We start from the raw sequence: 15,251 nt of genomic DNA on the forward strand, positions 1-15,251 counted from the left end.
CCCTTAACCAGGGGATGGGGCTGAGAGAGTTCCCTTTATGAGGTGGTATGGCTGGGTGGTCACAGTGACAGACACCTTCCGCACAACAGTCCAGTAAGATAATTTGCATAATTCAGGGCCCACATGTCCACATGGGGACAGATTCTATGTCTTTGTTCTCTGCTTTGATCAAATAAGTCAGCCATTGTTGATCCTCACTGGTCTTTGGGCCGATATCCTAACTCACATAATTTGAGGGGGTGGAGGTGTTGGCCTAAGAAGCACAGATATCTGAAGCACAGATGTCCAGGCCATAGATGTAGCCAGGGGACTGTGATGCTCCAACACCTTTCAGGCCTATGTCACGTGGAGAGAGAGCAGGAAAGCAACAGATTTTTAAATAAAAATAAGGGCTATAGTCATAAGAAGGGTAATGGCTACTGCGATGACCATGACAATGCACGTGTCAGATCTCTGCAGGAGGCACAATGGATCTAGGGGCTCAGGTCCCATGCTCTGAAATCCATCACTGTGTTTCTACAGGGGTCACACTTCTCTTGGGCTGCTCCCAGCCAGGGGCTGAGTGCAGAAGGAATATTCATGCCCCAGAGACACAGGACATCCCATGACAGGTAATTTTGGCTTACAGACTCCCTAGTGGCCTTGCTGAATGGCTTGAGATCAGACTTGCATCAAGGTGGCTGCTCCCCCAGCCTCTCCCAGGTCCCTCCCTCTCCATCTCTCACAGGCATTTCCCCTAATACACCTCTCACACATGTAACCCCATTTTAGCATCTGCTGCTTGGAAGATCCAAATTAACACAGATGTGAGGGAGGCAACCAACAAATCTCCACCTTTAATAAAGAGTTCGAGGGTTTGCCAAATACACTCTCACCCCGTATCTCATTTGACTTGTGGCTTTGGTGAGAGAAAGTGCTAGGGACAGAAATACCTTGAAGTTGATGTAATAATATTGACTTATTGGTTGATAACCTTGCCTTCTATTTGCCAGGCTCTCAGTGATTTACAAAGCTCTTTAAGGTACATAACTTTTTCCAGCCTTCACAAAAATGCAGCAAGGCAGGTGGAGCTATTTGATGTCAGTTGTAAGGAGACTGATAACCAGAAAGGTTAAAATGAATTGTTTAAAGTACCATAGATTCATGTCACTGCTGTGCCTAAAAATTTCAATGACTCCTCATTGCCTTCAAGATATTAATGTGATGCAAAAGGGCCCTGTGATCTGGCACTAGACATGTTGAGCTTTGTTAAGTGTTCCAATAAGACCCCATACTATTTGGCCTCCCAGCCTTTGTACATGCTGTTCCCTCTTCCTAAAACACCCTTCCCATACTCTCTGCTGGTATCACCTACTCATCCATCCACTTCCTTCCTATAAGAAGCTATTTTTAAGACTGGGTCATGTGCTACTTTGGGCCCCCCAGCTTTCTGTACTTATCCATTTCATGGCTCATTGCAAACTATATTGTAACTTACACTGTAGTTGTCCGTCCTCACAACTTCACTAAGGAGGGATGATTGTCATCGGTTTACAGGTGAAGAAACAGAGTTAGGGACATGGAGATTCATCAGGAGTCTCCAGAGAAACAGAACCAATAGGATGTATATATCATAAGAAATTGGCTCACACAATTATGGAGGCTGAGAAGTCCCTTGATTTGTAGTTGGCAAGCTAGAGACTTTCAAAGCTCTTTTTGGACAAGACAGCCATGGGGTGGTGACACCTGCATGATCCAGCTGGAGTTTCTGCATTTCTTGAGGATATACCAGGTGCCAGGCTCTATGCTTAGCATTGGACTTATATCCCCATGACCTTGTACTGCCCTTGTCTTCAGCCGACTGGATATTTGTTGAGTGAATGAATCACATTTGCCAGAGCAGATAACTCGCTTGTTGTGGGATTCAAACCCAGTACTGTGTGACTCCACAGACAGTGCTCCTTACTGTGCACCATCCTTCTTGAAAAGGAGGGCTTGTTTTTCCAAGTCCTGATTTCTTAGCTGCCACCTCCCACCCCATTGCCCTTCCTGAGTATGACTTTGGCCCCTTAGGGAGCTGCAGTCTGGGCAGTGCCTGTGAGCAGGTCTAGGAACATAGACTCTCAGCTCCCCAGGAGCATACCTGGCAAGGAGGCATGATCCTGTTGCCAGAGCAGATTTCCCAGCTCCCCAGGGTGCTGCTGAACAGGCAGGTAGCAGACCTTGGGTGCTAGAGCCTAACCATGCACCTTGCAGATCGGCTGGCATCTGATCGCGCCTTTTCTTCCCCAGTTTCCCCAGATGCACAGGGTTGGCAGGGTCTGCAATGCCAAATGGTAGTTTTGTTGAGGGGATTTGTATTCTTTCTTTTCATTTCTCTCTTTAAATCTCAGCAGCAGCTGCTCCTCTGTCCATGGCAGATTCCAAGTGTCTCAGACAGGTGTCAATATTGACAGAAGAGGCCCCACGGCCCAGCAGGGGATGCCGTTTCAGAAGAGGAGCTGAACAAACTCATTAGGATGGCTTCTCAGCATCCTTTGCCAGCCCCAATTACTTGGCTCTGAGCAACATGAATGTGGATCAGTGAGAGGAAAGAGTCTCATCTGGGTTTGTTTTTTAAAACAGACAGCATAGAGTAGGATTTTAAGGTCACTAGTTTTGCAGCCAGAGAGTTGGCTTCTAATCCTGTCTCTGCCCTTTGCTACCCATGTGACCTTGAGGAAGGGCATTCAGCACTCTGAACCTCAGTTTCCTTATCTGTGAAATGGGCATCGTGATAATCAATACTTCAGAGGTATGCTGTTATGATCACATGACAATGCATTTAGCACAGGGCCTGGGACACTGTAAGTGTTCAATAAAAGCAGAAGTTCCTGGTGTCTCATCCAAAAGTGGTCACATCCAGAGGACTGGCCTCTTTCCTAAGAGTGAGGAAACCTTTCCCAAAATTCTCCCTGCAGATTTCTTCTTACAGTTCATTGGCCAGATTTGGGTCACATGCTCACTCCTAAACTAGTCACTTGCTAGGCACATATAATCTCTATGACTGGCTTAGACCAGTGAGTGGTTCATTAGACAGAATCAGGTCACATGACCACTCCTGATTGGCATCCAATCAAAGATTACCAAGCATGCAAACAAACATGGAAATATAACCCATAATGAGGAGACATATCAATCAATTGAAACCAGCCCAGAACAGACACAGAATTAGAATTAGCTAATAAGGACATTAGAACAGTTATTCTAACTATACTCCATAAGTAGAAAATGTTAGGTAGTGATACAAGAGACATAAAAAAGACCCAAACTGAACTTCTGGTGATGAAAGCTGCATGTGTGAGATAAAAAATACACTGAATGGGATTAATATCATTATAGATACTGCCGAAGAAAAGATTAGTGAACTTGAAGATTTAGTAATAGGAACTACACAAGGCATAACACAGAGAGAAAAAAGAATTTTTTTTAAAAAGGACAGAGTCAGTGAGCTATGGGACATCAAGTAGTATAAAATATGTGTAACTGGATTCCCTGAGGGAGAGGTGAGAAAGGTGGGATTGAAAAATATTTGAAGAATGGCTGAAATTTTACCATACTAGATTAAAAGCTTTGGTATAAAGAAGATCCTGGTTTGAGCCTGGCCATGCCACTTACCATCTGTGTACCTGGGCATATTACTCACCTGCCTTGGGCTTGATTGGTAAATCCACCAAGTAACCTACCTTCTCATAGAGTTACTGTGAGGCTCACAGGAAATGCTGTTATAAAGCACTTGGCATAGTGCCTGATATGGATCTGCTATTATTTTTATTAGAATCTTTTCTGGCTCTGGCCTTCCGTGGTTTGCAGAGATGTCAATGTTGACCCTTTGGTTTATTGATAGGGTGCTTATGATATCCCAGGTTCTGTGCTAATTGTTTTATTTGTATAAACTTACTATATCCTTACACCAGCCTCTGAGGAATGTATGTATTTTACACTTCTCCGCATTTTATAGATGATAAAACTGAGGCACATAGGATTCAGTGGCTTTGCCCAAGACCACAGCTGGTGAAGGCAATGCTGGAATTTGAACTCCTGAACTCTGCTAACTTCTGAAAGGCTCGGATTATATCTTGCCCAGCCTCCTTGTTTTAGAGTTCATGAAACTGAGGCCCAGAGAGGCTTAGGGTCTGGCCAGAGGCAGCACAGTAAATCAATAGCAGAACCAGGGCAAAACCCTGGTGCCTAGCCCAGAGCTGTTTTCATTGCTCTGCAGCACTTCTCCAATAGCACTATGATTGCCAAAGCTTTTTAGTCAATGTGTTTGCCAACACATGCAACCAATTTTTTGAGCCCAGACAGGTCCTTGAACCACGGGGTGATTTGGACTTATGTGTGGACTTGGCTCTGAAGGCAATGGGAAGTTATCGATGAGTTTTAAGCAGGGCGGTGTCATGATCTTCTCTGTGCTTTAGAAAGACCATCCTGTCTGCTGTATGGAGAAGACTATGGGGGTGAGGGGGAGGTGAGGGGTGCTGGAAGCTCAGAGCAGCAGCTGTTCAACTAGTCTGCACAAGGACCCCTGGTGAGAAATCCAGGCTTGATGGAGGAGGCCTAGGATGGGGTGGTATCGAGGCCTGATGGAGATCTGGTCCCTGTTTCACCTTCCCTGGCCTTTTGCCTCAAGGCACGTGGTCATGTGGAAAGCCTGTTACCATCCCACCAGGAGAAGCCTCCCCTTGTTAAAATTCTGGGCCGTGGTGTCTCCTATTAAAGCTGATATTAAGCCATAAAGTGTAATATGTTATGACACCATAAAATGCAATGTAATTGCTACAAAACCATAAAATGTAATGTAACAGGCACAGTGTCCATTACACCACTTCACAGTCTGAAACAGCTCACTTCCACTCTGCCCTTAGACAAACAAATAATTCCCACTCATCGCTACCTCCGGCCGTCAGTCAGAAAGCGACTGTGGACTAGAGATGGGAGAGAGCAAAGAGGATCCCACTAGGATGAGCTGGAACCCGTATCTGTCTTTTCCTGGGACCCATGTCCATCTCTCGTTGCCTCCAGACTTCAAAGATGTTGTGATTTGCATCCAGACCTGGGATTGGAGAGGGAGAAAGAGGAGATCCAGCAGGAGAGGGAGGAGCCAGGGACCCGTCTGCTACCCACCAGCCCCCAACAAGGTGAGCCACCAGATCCGCGCCAATGGGTGTGAGTTGCAGCCTGAACTTCCAGAGCAGGCGGCCAGGGAAGCGTGGTTGGCAGCTGGAGTTTGAAAGCAGACAAGAACAGAATGGGCCTCCCAGGGTCCACCTGCACAGCCCAGCTGCCTGGGTGTCTGCGGTGCCTGAGTGTGTGTGCGTGAGAAAGAGCCATGTGGACGCTTAGCCATGTGCATGCATAGCTATGGGTGCCCATTGTGTAAACATTTGTGTTCGAGTAAGTGGGAGAGGAAATCGAAAACCCCAGGAGCAAACTCGAAGCTGTTCTCAGGCCAGAGGAAAATATATTTTCTCTTGCATTTCGCCTCCCCTCCCTTCTGCTTATTGAGGGTATTTTTTAGGGAGGGAAAACACCAACACATTTACTGTGAGACAGATGAAAGGAAAACTGTGATTTTGAAATTTCTGCTGGATCTTAGGGTTAAGATGAAGACCTGGGCTAGATGCCTTTTTCCTTCCTGAGGATACACCACCAAGAATTTTGAGTAATGCTAAGGAAAATCCTGGAGCTTGTCTGCAGTGGAGATGGAAAAAAATATTCATTTGCTTAACAAAATAAAATTTTGTAGCTGTCCTCTGGCATGGGGAAGTTGGCAAAATGTGTACATCAGGGGTGGTGCCAATACACAAACAGAAAAGGCATCTGGCAGGGACCTCAGGGGAAAGACAGAGATCCCTGCAGGTCTTAGTTAAGGAGCTTTAAGGATGGAGGTGGCTGAGTATTGCATTTTTGGTTGTTTCCTATTGCACACTGTGCTGTAATTCACTCCCAATATCACTAAATCTCCCATAAAAGTCTGCGTATTAGTTGAGGTAAAGGTTAAGCTGCTGTAACAAAGAAGCCCAAATGCAGCGGATTAAAGAAGACAAGTTTATTTCTTATTTGTGAAACAGTCCCGAGGTGAACTGGTTCGGAAGATGCCGGGCTTTGCCCCACACCCTCCTTCGGGGGCCTGGGTTTCTTCCCTCGCACTGCGTCTCCGTGGTGCAGCTGCATCCAAGCCCACCCCTGGGCTTTTGTATAAAGGGGAAGGGAGAAAAAGAGCACCATGTACAGTTTTCTTTTAAGCAAATGTAGCAATGCTAAACACGTTGCTTTTGCTCTCATTGCATTGGTTAAAACATAGTCACATGGTCCCATCTGGCCCCAGGAGTGGCTGGGAAATGTAGTCCTCAGCTGAGGCGCCCCGTGCTCAGCTATTACGATGGCAGCATCTGTCACAGTCTTAGACCCGGCCTGAGCCACCACAGTTTCTCCCTTGGATTATTTGTGATGGCCTCCCAGCTGTGATGCGGTTCCAATTTAATGATCAGTGAACTCCCACAGTATGACACTGACCCGTTGTTATACTTTTTAAAAACCTCTGACTGTTTCCTCTGTCTTTCCAAAGATCTCCCCCCAACAAGCGGTAAGGAAAGAGAGGAAAGAACTCCCCATTTGGATCTTGAAATGCACACGCATGCAGTTTATGGACATGCACCACTACCAGCCAAACCATGGGGAGCCGTTCATTCAGAAATGATGGGTCTAGGGCTTTATCCTGAGAAAGAAAGCATGACTGAGGGCAGGTGTTTAGTCACCAGGATGCTTATCTCAGCTTTGCTTTTAAAAATTTTAAAAATTAGAAAGAATTTACATGCACACCAATAGGAATTATAAGGCACCCATATAAAGAAATAGCAGAGTAGACAGGCATTAAAAATGAAGTGATGCTTATCGGGGTGGAAAGATACTCATATTATAGAATAAAAGGAGTATATAACCTAAACTTGATAATTTTTTTGGTAAACTAATAGCAGTAATAGTAATAATGTCTATATCTATTCAACATATGAATGTTGAATGGAAACAAATGCAATATAATGGTAGTTATCTGCTTCTCTGTGTAGGGGGGATGTGCCCGATTTTTGTTTTCTTCTGAGTTTCTGATTCTCCTTCAATAAAATATTTTTATGTAGTTAGAAAATAATAAGATTAAAGGGGTGGTGGTGAAGGAATTGATGTAGACCCTGTGGGAGAAATGAAGACAAGCCACCCGCTTAGGCGTCCTCTGTGGTGTTTTCTGTGGCCCATAGGCTCCTGCTCTTGTAATGACTTTGCTGCAAAATAAACAACGACATTCTAATCATACTACCAATAAAAGTATTTCGGTGGCAGATATTTTCAGCTCAATAAACTAAGCCCCGGCAGTAGTGGAACCTGCGGGGGAGTGTTTGCGATTGTGTGGGAAGTCGGGAAGGCTTTGCCGAGTGTGTAAATATTTGCTGCTTGGGTGAATGCTTTTGTCTTTTGTCTTTACTCTATGCATTGTAGGAGGGAGGAAGCTTTGTTTTCACTACCAGCCGTTTCTTTCTCAGAGCAGGGAGGTGGTGATAACTGGAAATGAAATGGCTCTGTTATGGAATGAAGGTTTGCATCCCCCCCAAATTCTTCTGTTGGGAAGCCCTAACCCCTAGTGTGGCTGCCTTTGGAGATGGGCCCTCTAAAGAATAATTAAAGTTAAATGAGGTCATAAGGATGGGACCCTGATCCTATAGGATTAGTGTCCTTATAAACTCATACACACTCTCTCTCTCTGCACACGCGCCAAGGAAAGGCCATGGAAGGACATAGTGAGAAGGCAGCTGTCTGCAAGTCAGGGGGAGAGAGAGATCTCACCAGGAACCAAATCAGTGGCACCTTGATCTTGGACATCCCAGCCTCCAGAACTGTGAGAAATAAATATCTGTTGTTCACACCACCTACACTGGGACAACAGAACATGGCCGGATTCTCAGGGCTGCTTCTGAGTCTGTTGTGATGTCATAGGTCATGTAGACTCCAGAACATTCCTCGTTATGCACATGTAAGTATTATTATAAAAAATAGTTTGGATCTGATGGAACCCTGGAAAGTGCTGGGGGCCCCCTGGCATCCCTGGACCTTACTTTGAGAACCATAGATCTAGTCCACCTCTACAATTTTATATTTTACAGATGAGGACACTAAGGCTAGAGAAATGGAGGGACTTACCCAAAAGCAGAAGCAAATTTTTCAAATAAACAATAATGATAATAAAAGTTATCACATACCAAGTTCTTACTATGTGCCAGGCACTAAGCTCTTTAAGTGATTATCTCATGGAATCTTCCACGTGACTCTCTAGAGTTGGACCTATTTTGAGCCTTGTTTACAGAAGAGGAAACTAAAGATCAGAGAGGTTATGCCAGTTGCCCAAGGTCACACAGCTGGCTGGTGGCAGGACTGGGATTCCAGCCCAGAGCCTGTGTTTCAGTTTTGGCTTTTAGTCCATTATTCACATCCCATAACTAAGTGCTTGCGAGTTGAAAAGAATGAAGAGGATCGGCTCCTCTCAAAATGTGGGCTGGCCTCAGAGCCCAGAGAGAATGAGGGTGTGCCAAGGGGTCAAGGGCAGAGCTGGAGGGTCAGGGCTCTGGTCAAAGTTGGAGGGGAATCTTGGTGGACTCTGGATGTCTTCCCCAGCAGACTTGGAGGGACTTTGCTCAATCTACCAAAAATCAAATCCATAATACTTGGTTCCCTGAAAAATAAAATTGCTGATGACCACTTGCTCCAATTAGTCAAATTTGCCAATTTTCCAAACTTTAATAAGGGCAATTCTTATCAAATATAGTTAATGAATGTGAATATACTCCTCTTGAATACAGTCAAAGGCTACATTTTTACACATATGCTACTTTAATTTGCTGGAGGATAACATTCAATGAATTTATACTTCTTGAATACTCTTACCCCCAAATTTATTCAAGATATTTTAATTATATTCAAGACTCTGGTTAAGGTATTCAAGAATATATTCTTCGTTAGAAGCTCGTCATAAGAAAGCTAAACAGCTCCCATGATATTTAGCTTTAGACAAATTGAGCTGAAAATTGTGCAGAGAAGATATTCACTGAGTGTGTTCAAGACCAATTTATTAAGAAGACGACCACATTCGTATTCATCGAAAATATTCAAGAAAGCTAGTCTTGCCCTGGCCGGTGTGGCTCAGTTGGTTGGGCACCGTCCGAAAGGTTGCCGGTTCAATCCCTGGCCAGGGCACATGCCCGGGTTACGGGCCTGATTCCCAGCAGGGGGCGTGCAGGAGGCAGCCGATCCGGGTTCACTCTCACCTCAATATTTCTCTCTCTCTAAAAAATCAATAAAAATTAAAAAAAAAAAGAAAGCTAGTCTTCAAGACATTTTTGGCAACTTTAACAAGCTGGTGTATTCACAGCCTGGCTTCCAGCCAGGGATCGGCCTCTCACTTCTGTGGGAGAAATGGGGTTCAACAGGTCCTATTAGGAGGCCATGAGCTGCATCTGGACCCTCAGAGAATAAGAAAACATTGTGTCCCCAGGCGCCACCTGGACCCTTTGGTCACCTCCATGAGAGGAAAAAACATAGAAGAGAAAAGGGAGAGGTCGGCTCACGTTGGCAGGCAAACCACTGACTCATTTCCAGTGGTTATGGAAATGATCCCCTTTCACTAATGAGGACACGGAGGCTCAGGCAGGTGAAGTGACTTGCCCAAGATCATTTAGTTAATTAAGGGCAGAGTAGGAATTTGAACCCAAGCAGAGAGGGGTTCAGACTTAGGCAGAGAGGGACTCGAAGCCAGGCAGTAGGTTTCAGAGCCTTGACCCCTGAACTGTCCATTGTCCCACGAACATGGCCTTCTAGGAGCGTCACTGATTCAGTGAACAAAGAAACGAACTTGAGGTGGAGGCTGAGTGGATGGGGCTCTGGAGTGAAGGAATTCGGGAGCTACAGGGGGATTTGATGGCACATCCATTTGGATATTAGAGGAACTGGGCAAAGCAGAAAAGGAAACCGTGAGTCACAGGCCAGGCCCCTCCTCCTGTCTCGATGCCCTCTGGTCACAAACATAATGGAAATTCTGGCTCTCTGGCTGTCTGTTTGTTCTGTAGTCGTGTGACTCCTTGGAGCTCAGATCCGGCTGTGTTTATTCCCCGAAATGAAACACAGAGAACCCTGAACAATGCCTGCGCCGTTTCCCCGAAACCTTCTAGAAGTTTCCAGCGTCAGGAAGCATTCGCTTCATTCTTTCTTTTGACGAAAAATCCCAACTTTTACTTTGTTCTTTATTTCCCAAGATACAAACCACACGTACATTGCTGATAAATTAGAAAATACACAGAAGCTAAAATAATAATATAAAATCCACCAATCTATCTTCCTTCCCCTACTCAAAAAAAACACCATTCTTAATAGTGGGTATATATTCCCCCCCAGGGCTTTGGTTTTTATGCATTTTTAAAATGGGATCATGTTGCACCTGCTATTTTGGGTCCCGCTGCCTTTAATTTATTATAACCCTATCCACGAAGGCAACATCATGTCATTTTTATTATTGCCGATGTCTGATTGTTAATGATTTATTCCATGACCCCCAAAGAGGTGAGAGACGAGAAGTGCTTTGGGGCTACCTGGGGTGTCGGCTGCGGGGCCAGGGGTCCTGGGACAGGACTGAGCAGGGCTCGGCGGGCAGGTATCTCTGGCAGGGTCGCCTTCTGCCTGCCCCCAGCCAGTGAGGGCTCAGGAGACTCCTGATGGCAAACGTGGGGACAGCTCAAGATCAGGTTCCGTCAGCGGCCTGAGGCTGTGGGCAGGTCCCCTCGCCTTAGTGGGGCTGTTTTGAGAATTGTGCGAGATAAGCCTTGTAGGGGCCCACGCGGTGCCTCCTCCTGCTCCTCCACTCCGTTTATTTAACTCTGACACCCCCCCAGACGCGGGAGGGCTCTGTATACTCCCCCAAGGATGATGGATTTTAGTAGCTTTGTTTCACCAAGACAATAGCGGCTTCAAATACCATATGATTTCCCTTGTACGTAGAATCTAAGGAACAATATAAAGGAACAAACAGAACAGAAATTGACTCAGAAATGGACACAGAGAACAGACTGATGATACCTAGAGGGGAGGGGAGTTGGGGGGCTGTGTGAGAAAGGGGAAGGGATTGAGAAATACAGATGGGTGGTTACGAAATAGTCACGGGGATGTAAAGTACAGCACAGGGAATATAGTCAATAATACTGTGATAACTATGTCTGGGGCCAGGTGGGTACTGGAGGTATCAGGAGGAACAGTTTGTAAAGTATATGATTGTCTAACCACGATGCTGTACACCTGAAACTAATATAGAATAATATTGAATGTCAACTGTAATTGAAAAAATTTTTTAAATTAAAAAAATGGTTTAAAAAAATGTTCTGAACCACTTCTTAAACATTAGTCGATTTCCCCTGTTTTCTCAGCATCATTTTTAAAAAAATCAGATATTTTAGGAAACATTAAACTGGACAAATTAAATCATTCTTTATGTGTATATACATACAGGTGTCCCCAAAAATGTATACACACTTTGAATAATTATTCATTCCAAAGGGTTAAATCTGGAAAGAAAGAAACAGCAATTGAGTTATCAGATGTTAAAGCGTGTATACATTTTTTGGGACACCCTGTATGTTTTCTTTATATATATATAAAGACAATAGTGTTTTGGCAGCGCACAGCAGAACTTGGCAGGACAGTGTGACCAGGCTCCTCTGAGTGGCAGGAACTTGGCTCTGAGGTCCCGGGGCCCTGGACCTCAGTGTCTTTCCCTCTCCCAGGGCTGGCTTTGCCAGGTCCTACTGCTCGGTCTCCCTTCACCATCCCCAGCTCGCCCCCCCCCCCCCAGTCCCACCACAAACAGGAGAGGGTGGTGTGGTGGAGTTAATGCCAGAGATGGTGCAAGGTTGGTGAACCCTTGGGAGGTGACCCGGGCCACCTTTTTAAAATGTTATTTAATGCCCGAGAATAACGATAAAGAATAGGCGTGCTCGAAAGGGTCCTATTTCTTTGCAACAGAGACTCCTCAATAATATTTTCTTTTTAGCCAGTTAGTGAGATCATGTGTAGTAAAAAAACCTCAACACCGTGCCTGGTGCATAGTTAGCACTCGACGTGTGCTGTCGCTTTGATTATGATTCGTTTAAAAGGCACAGAAAGCACTGGGACCCCACAGTTGGGCACCGTGGGAAGTCCGAGCTGAACCCCGTTCCTGCCCTGAGACCCTCTCTCCACCCCCTGCCACCCCCACCCGGGAACCAGCCCCAGGCAGAGTACATGCTGGGGAATATGTTCATGCCCCTCATGGCCTGGAGACAGCCAGGGTGTCACCAGGCAGATAAATGCCTTCATCTTCTCCGGCTGAAATTGGCACGTCCGGCGTGGGGCTCCGATGATTTGTCTATCGGTGACAGTTCTGCTTTGGGCCAGAAGTGCCCTGCTTTGCTGAACGGTTCATTCATTTGTCTTCGCTGGCAATGCAGGCCCGTGGGATCCCCACGCCAGCTCCCGCCGATGCCGCATTCCTTCTGCGTCCCTCTGCGCACACCCAGGGGCTGGCACCGGGGGGTGGGGGGCGTGTTTGCCTTCCCACCTTCAGAAGCAGCCCCTCGGCTCTGCTTCCGCTGGGGAGGCAGCTGGAGGTGATCATGCAGTTGTGTGTGTGTGTGGGGGGGGCGTATGTGGCATTAAAAACCACTCTGGGCTCAAATGCTGACCCCGCTGCTTGACAGTTGTGTGGCCTCGAGCAAATGCCTGACCTGCCTGATCCCTGAATTCTGTTCCCAGGGAGGAGCAGCGCCTGTTTCCTGCTCTCACTTGAGGACAGCGTCGGTAGAGCACCCAGCACAGTAAAGCGAGCCTGACACAGGTAGGAAGCCTTTCATTTAAGGCTGCCATTATTCATATTCTCATTATTAATTCCCCAGGGCTCAGAGCAGGTCCCCGGAGAAAAAGGGGTTTCCTCTGAGGCTCATGAAATGCGAAAGCTGGACACAACCTATAGAAATAGCCAGACGGTTCCAAGCTGTGACTCCCCAACACTTCCATGCTGTGCGATCCCAAGGCAAGTTCCTTCACTCTTCTGAGCCTCGGCTTCCTCATCTGTAAAATGGGAATGATAAAGTGAGATCTGCCATGGAAAGTGTCTGGCCTCGAGAGCACTCGGTGGAGATCAGTTGTCTCCCACCCCACGTGGCTCACACGAGACTTTCCGATTTACAAAGGCTAGTGACAGTCGTCTGGTACGATTCCCACCGTCACAGGGATAGATCATAATTCCTGATTCAAGAGTAGGGAAACGGGGGCCCAGAGAGGTTCAGCAACTCATCTGAACTCATGTTCATTCATTTAACCAGCATTTACTGGGTGCCTGCTGCACACCAGTCACTGCTTCAGGTGCTTCAGATATATCAATGAACAAAACAAGCAAAAAAACAAAAAAAACCAACCCCAAAAACCCTGTCTTCGTAGAGCTTATGTTCCAGAGATGGGACTCAGTGGAAACAATCAATAGGTCAACTACATGTATGTAGTATGTTAGAAAGTGACAGACGCTTGGAGCCACTACATCCTGACAAGGGGGATCTGGAATGATGGGTGAAGGAGAGGCAGGGTGCGGTTTTAAAGAGGGCGTTTCGGATGAGCAAATGCCTGACCTGCCTGATCCCTAGATAACTAGATAAGCTGAGCAAACACTTCGAGGAGATAAGGGGACCAGCCATGCAAATGTCTGGGGAGCAGGGCATTCAGCATGTGCAAAGGCCCTGAGTTCTTGAGACAGCGGGAGTGACGTGGAGAGAGCTGGAAGGAACGAGGTAGGAGGGCCTCAGGGGGAATGGAGTGTGTGTGGAGAGACAATCCTTTTGGCTTTGTAGCCATAATAAGGGCGGAAGCTTTTACTCTGAATAGACTGAGGAACCATTGGAGGGTTTGAATAAAGTTGTGCCGACGTCTTGAGTAGTATTTTTTCCAGGGATAGCTCTGGCTTTTGCAGTCTAATTGACGGGTAGGGTTTCCATCAGCAGATGACTGACTGGATAAGCAAAATGTGGTCCAGCTATTCAATGGGATATTATTCAGCCATAACAAGGAATGAACTTCTGATATATGCTACAACATGGGTGCCCCGTGTAGATATCATGTCAAATAAAAGCAGCCAGACGCAAAAGGACAGATGTTGTATGGTTTTAGTTACGTGAAAAATCTAGAGTGGACACATGCATAGAGACAGAAGCAGAGTGGAGGTTACCAGGTGCTGGGGAGAGGGAGGGATGGGGGTGGAATTATTGCTGAACACCTAGAATTTCTGTTTGGGGTGAGGAGAAAGTTTTGGAAATAGATAGTGATGATGGTTGCACAGCCGTGAATATAATTAATGCCAGTAACTCGGGTGCACTTGTAAAAATGGTTAAAATGGCAAAATTTCTTACGTGCGTTACTACAGTTTTTTAAAACATTTAGAAATCGACAAGGCTGGAAACAGCCTATGCTGGAAGAGGCTCGGATCAAGGTGGAGGCAGGGGAGGGGGTCAGAGGGGCTAAGGATTTCCTGATGAACTGTAGGCAGAGCTAGTAATTCTCAGGGCCAGGCGTGGAACCTGCGTCTCCTGAACCTTCCCCAGGATGCCGGGACCACACAGTGAATGTTTTGTGCTCATGTAGGTCATCAGCCTCCCAGTGTTTCCCGCGCCTGGTGGCCCTGGCAGGCCTGGGTGTTGGATCCTCTGGCTCGTTAGGGGCACATGGTGCTAACTACCTAGAGGGGAGGTTCTGGGCTGGAGCCCGTGGACGTCAGCACTCCCCCTCCCTGCACCCCACATCCGGGCCTTGCAAATCCAGTCCTGCCCCGGCAGCTCGGCCTCTGTTTGTTGCATCACTCTGGTTGTCTGGGAGATGCGTTCCAAGGTCACGAGCCCAGATTAGGAACTGGGTGGAGCAAAGTGGAACAGATGAGCTCGGGGACAACACCGTTGCTGTTTGCACGGTGGGCCTTAGTAACCAGCCCGAGAGAGACTGACCGAAATCTTGATCCTTCTAATTCAGGCACCATGGACAGAGGGAGCCCTGGAGGATGTTGTATAAGGCCAGGGGCTCACACAGACCCGGGTTCAAATCCCAGCTCTGCCTCCTACTTTCGATGTGAGCTTGGTCAGTCGGGTTCCCTTCTCTGATTTCCCCATTTCCTTCCACGGGATGAC

At 46.6% G+C, this 15,251-nt stretch overlaps 1 long non-coding RNA gene across 2 annotated transcripts in view; it reads left to right on the forward strand.

The window, feature by feature from the left end:
- Positions 1-15,251, forward strand: part of LOC308549877 — a 216,587-nt gene that overhangs the window by 166,130 nt on the left and 35,206 nt on the right. For both annotated transcript variants that reach the window (XR_013997804.1, XR_013997805.1), the window contains exon 3: positions 12,841-12,922. This is a non-coding gene — a long non-coding RNA (uncharacterized lncRNA). The remainder of the gene's footprint in view (positions 1-12,840; positions 12,923-15,251) is intronic.

The sequence above is a fragment of the Miniopterus schreibersii genome (assembly GCF_964146895.1).
Source record: "Miniopterus schreibersii genome assembly, chromosome: 20".
Taxonomy (NCBI): domain Eukaryota; kingdom Metazoa; phylum Chordata; class Mammalia; order Chiroptera; family Miniopteridae; genus Miniopterus; species Miniopterus schreibersii.